Source organism: Bos indicus, chromosome 19 (assembly GCF_029378745.1).
Source record: "Bos indicus isolate NIAB-ARS_2022 breed Sahiwal x Tharparkar chromosome 19, NIAB-ARS_B.indTharparkar_mat_pri_1.0, whole genome shotgun sequence".
Taxonomy (NCBI): Eukaryota; Metazoa; Chordata; class Mammalia; order Artiodactyla; family Bovidae; genus Bos; species Bos indicus.
Window position 1 is genome coordinate 15,446,123 of NC_091778.1, and position 8,231 is coordinate 15,454,353.

General features: G+C 44.1%; 1 long non-coding RNA gene across 1 annotated transcript; it reads right to left on the reverse strand.

Annotated features, from left to right (window-relative positions):
- Window positions 1-183: 183 nt before the first annotated feature.
- LOC109573420 (uncharacterized) lies at window positions 184-6,209 on the reverse strand. The gene is made up of 3 exons (XR_002182912.2): window positions 6,015-6,209; window positions 1,572-1,665; window positions 184-385 (listed from the first exon to the last, which is right to left on the reverse strand). It is a non-coding gene; the product is annotated as an uncharacterized lncRNA (long non-coding RNA).
- Between the last annotated feature and the right edge of the window lie 2,022 nt (window positions 6,210-8,231).

Below are 8,231 nucleotides of genomic sequence, written 5' to 3' on the forward strand. Positions count from 1 at the left end.
ATATGTAAAGCGGTAGTGATAATAAGCATAGTCACAAGGTTGTTGTAGGATAAATTAGATGATACTTGTGGGGTGTATAACACAGTCCTTGTTGAATAGTAAGTGCTCAACAAATGTCATCTATTCCCCATTGCCTCATCTTCTTCCTTATCATCCCTCACCAAACAAATCAAGTACTGTGGGTACTTTTAATGATGATGATTTATTAAAAGAAACAATTATTTTCTCTTCCCAACCGCATCCTTTGTCCACTCCATCCATAGGTCCCTGTCTTCATCTGTCTTCCTGGGCAAGGACCTTCAAACAGTCACATCTTTGCAAATAGGAACTCTAGGAAGGAATGAACAATTGCTAGAGAAAGGGGGCCATAGGATAAGTCTTCATCCTGTGAAATGTACAAAATACTTATGCATGAGACCTGTTGTTTGGGGACCTGAATCCACAGAATACAATTGAGAGACAAGATTTTCCAGTTCTGGGACTCAATAAGAATCTGCCAGGAACCAACAAGGCCATAAATGCCCTAGGGATTGTGGGTGGATAAGGCAAATAATACATTCTGAACACAAGCAGGGTATTTAAAAGTATGTGTTGATTCTGTTGTGTTTAACACAATTTGTAATCAAAACTGAATCCTGGTAGCTTTTTTATTTTTCATTGTTTTCAATCGATAGCTACTGACAGTAAAGGATTTATCATGTGAAGCCTCTGAAATATTTTTATAGGAAAGGGGCTCTTATCATTTACTATGGCAATGTCATCCAAGGCTTAAAATAAGCATACTCCTTGGTCATCAATTGTACACCTTAGAACTTATTCCAAATAAATTAATAACAGTATGTACACCAATCAGTATTCACTACAGCCATATTAATGATATTAAAAATAAGAAATATGTTAAACGTGTCTTATGGAGCTTGCTAAGTATATGACCATACATGGTGGACACACACATGAGCACACATGAAGGGCATTAGAGATGATGGGATAGAAACATCAGTGTTGATATTAAAAGTTGTTTACTAGCTATTTCTCCTTTTTTTAAAAACGACTGTAGTGTACCATGTGTGGGATCTTAATTCCCTAACCAGGGATCGAACCTGTGTCCTCTGCATTGGAACCATGGAATCTTAACCACTGGACTGCCAGGGAATTCTCTCACTAGCTATCTTTAAGTGAAATAATCAAGAAATCAAAATAGGTACATGATTATCTTATTTTCACATAGATATTATACATGTGTGTTATATGTTTAAAATGTGCACCAAAGTGTTAAGCAAACACCATTTGGGGGTGGGTGATTTTTATCTTTTTTTTTTCCTCTCAAATGAATAGTCTGATTTTTCTCTAGGATATATCAGGTAATGAAATTATTTTGAATGAAATTATTTGGAAACCACCATCCTGGGATAGGTGCTTCTTTTTCTTGGGAAGGATGGGTGAAGAGGGAGAGGTCATAAGAGATAGGCTTCTGTCTCATCTACTTCTGGGAAGTTCCACTAGGGCCGAGTGTACTGCCTGCCTGGCTTCAACGTGGAATGAGGAAGCAGGGAAGGACCGGATGTTTTTACCTTAGTTAAACACAGACGTGGCCACAGCCATTGCTGACACAGCGCTCTTCTGGCCCACAGTCCCAGTCGCCATTGCAGAGTTCAACACAGGTGCCTGAATTAGAACAAACCAGCTGAAAACTGCCGTGCTCTAGACACAGGTGTTACGGAGGCCAGCCCATGATTAAGCAGCCATTTCCCCCTTCTTCGAGTTCAATACATAATATAATTTATAAATGATTAATCACAGAGTAGTACTCATCAACATCTTATGTATTTCAATGAAAAGCAAGGCATTCACACAATCTCAACAAAGTAAGGTCTACTTTAAAGAACAGAATAATTAGTTACTCCTGGCACATACCCAGAGAAAAAGTGAAAAAAAAAGAGTCAGTTGTGTCTGACTCTTTGCGACCTCATGGCCTGTAGCCTACCAGGCTCCTCTGTCCATGGGATTTTCCAGGCAAGGGCACTGGAGTGGGTGGCCATTTTCTTCTCCAACCCAGAGAAAACCGTGATTCAAAAAGGTACATGCACCCCAGTGTTCATTGCCACATTGTTTACAATAGCCAGGACATGGAAGCAACCTCAATGTCCATCAACAGAGGAATGGACAAAGAAGCTATGGCACATAGATACAGTGGAATATTACTCAGCAATAAAAAAGAATAAAATAATGCCATTTGCAGCTACATGGATGGACTGAGAGATTGTCATACTGAGTGAAGTAAGGCAGACACAGAAAGACAAATATCATATGAAATCGCTTGTATGTGGAATCTAAAAAAACAAGTGTACCAATGAACTCATTTACAAAACAGAAGTATAGTCATGGATGTAGAAAACAAACTTATGGTTACCAGAGGATAAAGGGGGAAGGGATAAACTGGGAGATTGGGATTCACATATACACACTGCTGTGTATAAAATAGATAATAAGAACCTGCTGTATAGCATGGGGAACTCTGCTCAGTACTCTGTAATGGCCTATATGGGAAAAGAATCTTAAAAAAAAGAGTGTATATATGTACATGCATAATTAATTCACTTTGTTGTACACTTGAAATTAATACAACATTGTAAATCAACTACACTCAAAAATTTTTTTGAAAAGGAGGATAATTGCATCTGTGGAGGGGAAGTGCAGAGAAGCCCACTTCAATGCCCTCTCTTCTCTCTGCAAGGAAAAGGGCAGAGAAGGGAAGACTTACACTTAGCTGAATGTCATCAAGCGTGCCCTGCAGCCACTCTGTGCAATGAGTCTGACTGGCCCCTTTTTACAGGCATGCCAGCTGGGGTGCACTGAGGTGACTTTCCTACTAGTCAGTACAGAAGTCGGATCCAACCCAGACTCTCTGGCCCCTAGGCCAACCTCCCTCTGCCATCCCAGAGGGTGAAACTGACCCTGGCATGAAAAGTCCATCTCCAGATTTCAAGGAGTCACTCCTGACCCAAGTGGAGGCTCTGCACACTCCCAGAGCCTCAAGGTTAGTCTTTGAGGACCAATGAAATAGGTCCAGGGAGCTGTTTAAGACCCTGCAAGCGTTTCTAACAAAATGCGTGCAAAGCTGTGGATGAATGTGTGCCATGCTTGGGTGGGTGACTCAGCTGTGATCAGGAGATTCTCTACCTGATTCTGTCTCTGAACCTCTCTGGGCCTTTGTTTTCTCAAAGGTAAAATGAAGTCCTTGGATCCAGGAGGGCTGGATGAAGTTCACTCTCCAGTGTCAGCTCCAGTCAATGGAGGTGACTGTTCTCATGCTGTGTGGAGAAGGCTGGATCGCCTTGTTCAGGCTCAAAGAGAAAGAGTGCTACAATTGATTAGCAATGTCTGATGATGTAAGATGGGAGCCTGGTGGGATGTCTACAATGTACTTGCTGACCTCAAAGAAAATCAGTACAGTCCCTCCATGCTTTTATTAACTGTTGTTGATTTATGGTGAGAGAATGGGAGAATTCTTGTCTCCACTCACAGGAGTTTGGTCATTCATTAATACCTGTTGATTTCTTACTATGTAAAAAGCAGAGGTTAAGTAATACAGGAAGTATGGATATGTGGACTGGATTGGTCTGTTTAGTTGCTAAGTTATGTCTGTCTCTTTGCAACCTCATGGACTGTAGCCTGCTAGGCTCCTCTGTCCATGGGGATTTCCCAGGCAGGAATACGGGAGTGAGTTGCCATTTCCTTCTCCAGGGATCTTCTCAACCCAGGGATTGAATACGAGTCTCCTGCATTGGCAGGCAGATTCTTTACCACTGAGCAACCTGCGAAGCCCTTGGAGATGTAAGATTAGGTTATTACTTTCCAGCAGCTTAGAGCCTCACAGTGGAGATAAAGTTTATGTTTAAAGTACTAAAAGCAAAGCAGTATGTGACACACGTCCTGAGAGAGGTTTATCCAAAGGACTAAAGGGGCTCGCAAAAGAGAGGACATCACTTCCAGTGAATCAGGAAAGGTAAGTCTTGAAGTATGGGAATCTTTTAAAGGCAGAATTGAGAGGGAGGGTGGAGAAGAGAAAAAAATTACTAGCAAAAATTCACAAGGGGAAAATGCAACAGGGTGGGCCTAGGGAAAGGTGCGTGATGCACCCAGGACACAACACTTAAGGAGGCCCTTGAACAACTCTGAGAGTGAGCGCCTCCTTCAATTGTGCACCCTAGGTGCCTCATCTTCCCACTCTTCACCCTGAAATACAAGGAATACAGGAAGAGTAGCAAACAGAAGGCTGGATAAGTAATAGGGAATAGTTGGAAGTCAAGGCAGACAGGTTTGCAGCGCCTCCCTTCCCCACCATTCAGTCATGTCTGACTCTTTGCAACCCCATGGACTGTAGCCTGCCAGGCTCCTCTGTTCATGGGATTCTCCAGGCAAGAATACTGGAGTGAGTTGTCATTTCCTTCTTCAGGGGATCTTCCCAACCCAGGGATCGAACCCAGGTCTCCTGAATTGTAGGCAGATTCTTTACTGTCTGATCTTCTAGAGAAGCCTACGGCAGCAGGGGACGAAGCTACAGAGGGACCTAGGACTGAGATTTCACTTGGTAGGTCAAGAGAGAGATGTGATGGCAGTTTACTTACAAAGATTAACTGGTGTGAGAGCATAGCATGGACCAGGATTCACCAAGCAGGCAACTTTCAGAAGAAAGAGAGGGACAGGGAGAGCTGTCAGGAATCTACTGCACTGCCGGGCGTGGAGTAATCAGGGCTGAAAAGGCAGTGTGACAACGGGGGTCGGAAAGGAAGGAACATGTGTAAGAACCAGTTTCAAAGAATGACTGGTATTTGGCAACCAATGTAAGGGAAGGAGAACAAAGAGAAGAGGGCAAGAGTTTCCAATGACATTTAGGGAGAAGAAGATACAGTGAAGATAATCTAAGAGAAAAAAGCTGGAGAATTGATGGACTGGCAAGCAAAAAGATGCTGCAGAGCTTAAAGACTTTTAACCTTTAACTGGTTCCTCAAGACAGTTGTGAGGTTTGTTAAGAAGGTCTGGGAGATGGACTTCCCTTGTGGTCCAGCGGCCAAGACAGTATGATCCCATTTCGGGGAGTCTGGGTTCAATCCCTGGTCAGGGAACTAGATCTAACATGGTGCAGCTGAAGATGCTGCATGTTGCAACGAAGATGGAAGATCTCGTGTGTGGCAGCTAAGACCTGGCACAGCCAAGTAAATAAGAAAACACGTGTGTGCTAAGTCACGTCAGTCATGTCTGACTCTTTGTGACCCTATGTAGCCCACCAGGCTCCTCTGTCCATGGGATTCTCCAGGGACGAATACTGGAGTGGGTTGCCGTGCCCTCCTCCAGGGGATCTTCCCAACCCAGGGATCGAACCTGAGTCTCTTATGTTTCCTGCATTGGCAGGCAGGTTCTTTACCACTAGCGCCACCTGGGAAGCCCAAATAAGTAAAGAAAATAAAAAAAAAAAAAAAATTTTTTTTTAAGAAAAAAAAAGGTGAAGAAGGAGAAGATCTGGGAGAGTGGTAGAGGCAGCAATAGAGACTACAGTCAGCCTTCAGGGGATTAAGGGATGAGTCATGGGGAAGAAAAGGCAGAGAATGAAGATTACTCCTTTGAGAATGTTGGCAGTAAAAGGAAAAGATGAATCATGTTTCACATCTTTAAGAAAATTTTTCTGTAAGCAATCCAACTTATTTGTAGCAAGAGATAAACTGGTGAAGAGAGAGAGGGGCTGGAGAAATGGATGGAGGCCAATGAGAGGGCAAAAGGCTTCCCTTTCGGAGAGTCCAGATGGAGGGATGACCAGAGGAAAGGAGGGGAGAAAGTCAAAGCAGAAGCACAGAGATCCTGCAGTCAAGGCGGGCCCCTGCAGTGACTCCTTGCCTGGAATACCTTCCTCTCTCTCTTTTCTTCCCCTCCTTCCCCTGCACCCACTGGCCCCCCGTGGCTTACATTCTGGCTCCTTCGTTGCAAAAAGGATAGGGCTGCCTTCTGCATGGACTCACCAAAAACTCTGAATGGTCTCACCGCAGCCTGAAGCTCCTGTATGACTAAGCAGAGGATGACTAGGGTCACAAGCAGGAGGAAGCCTGCCAACTTCATGCTGCTGTCGGAAGTCTTCGAATAAAAATGCAACAAGGCTCAAAGAGCAGAAATTTATCCTCTTCCACCCTCTGAGCTGGAATGAAAGGCTGAGGGTGGGACTAGGAGCTGCCAGAGTCTAAGCCCTGCCCAGAAGCTGACACTTCCTGAGAAATGTGACACACACACCTTGTGTACCTTGGGTAATGCCACATTGTTACCTAAGTCTCTGAGCCAAGGGAACACCCTCCTCTGACCGACACATAAGACTCCTAAACCAGGAAAGCAATGAGTGGCTGAGAAAGGGGGTGAACTGGAGTAGGGGAACTTTCATTCACTCCTTCCTTTTTGAACACAAGTATCAGATGTCTTCTCTGGACCAGGCACGTGCTGGGCATGAGGAATAGGTCCTGACAGTGATTACAACGTAGGAGCGGGGGGCTAGCTGGGGAAGCTACAGCCTGCTCTTCCCCTTCACCCCGCCTTGCTCTGGGCCCTGGTGCCTCTGGTATTGAGGGCAGGGAGGAGCAGTAAGCCAGCCACAGGGGTGCTCCTCGGCCACCTGCTGGTGGCAAGGAGGTGACTCTAGTCTCCTTTGGGTGGGGTCTGCTTCTCTCTTCTGCTGAGGACCTAAGTAAAGGTGGTATGGTATGGTAGCCTTTGCCTGGATGATCAGTGTCATTTTCCTGGCCTGGCATTCCACCTCATCCTGTCCACCTTCATTTCTGAGAACCCAGATTCCCGATACACGTGTTAAACTCTTCCAGAGAATCTCTCATCATGAAGCACTGGGCTGAGGGAGGGCTACAGTAACCAACCAGCTGGGGAGTGAATTTCATTCCCCACTCCTCATCTGAAACACACACTCCCCTTGGGTTTTGGAGGAACCGGCCCTCTTCCCTCCCCAGTGTTAGCGGGAATGGAGGGGAGGCATGTATGAATTTTGGTCATCAATACTGTGTCCTGTGTGATCACTATTGTAATGTGAGATGAGGATGATTGGACTGGTTGCTAATGGCAGGACCAGTTTATAGTCTCTTAGTATGGCCTCAACGAGATGGCTTACTTCCCTTTAGAGAGTGCAGTACTCGACGTTTCACCAGGGGCCCTGGTTCCTAATTCTGGGGCTACAGGAAGAGATCTGCCCTGTTATGCTCCATTTGTCCCTTGAAATACACCTGTCAGAGGTCCTTTGGGCAAACCATTGACCTCATTCATTGCGAATACTCCTAGGTGGGTTAAGGGCTACATTTATGGGTTATTCATCAAACAATTTGGCAAATTACCTGAACTCAATCCTATCTGTCCCAAAGATTGGTTGCTGTCTAATTTCTGTAATAGTTCAGAGCCAAAAACTTTTAGAGATGCTAAACAGTGAAAAGAATATCACTCTATATGCAATTTCAATTTTTAAAAAAGGCCAAAAAATGTTAAAAACTGCCCTAAACTCAAAAGTATTGTTGAAATTAAATTCATTTCCTTTTAGATGTTCTCTTTTCTGATTTTATTTTGGGTTCTTTGTTTTGCTGGTGCTGAAAGTACATGCTTAGCTTGTCCTCTGGATTCCTTAGAGCCGAGCAGGGCCTTCAGAGCCTTGGTAATGAGGCCTTAGTCTTCCCTGGATTTGCCTTGGCATGCAGCTATTTGATGCTGTGAGCTGAATAGACATTTAAGCCTTATAGGTCTATAAAGTCAAAAAATTTTTTTGCTTTGTCACACACAAAAAAATCAACAAAACCTTGATCTGAATAGAAGCCCACCACAGATGTGAGCGAAGGGCATAACAACTTCTACATGCCATTTAGTAAGCACTGGTTTTACTCTTGGCTTGGCTCCTTAAAGACCTCCTCGTATTTAATTCTAACAAGGCTGTGAGGTGGTTTGTTGGTTAGGAGTCCGATTGCTAAAACAGGAAATTAAGTATGAAAATGCAAAGGAGCCATCTCTGCTTCACTTTCACATCTATTTCATCATTTTTTTCTCTGCTGACCATCTTTCTCAGTTTGTCAAACCATATGGTAGGGGGAATATGACCTCCTCTGAGCGCTCGAGTTCAAGATGAGTCCAGAAAGTGCTAAATTTTTCCCAATCCCAAATCTAAAATGCCAGGGCAGAGAATTTCCTTGCCCTGGTTTGAGTCA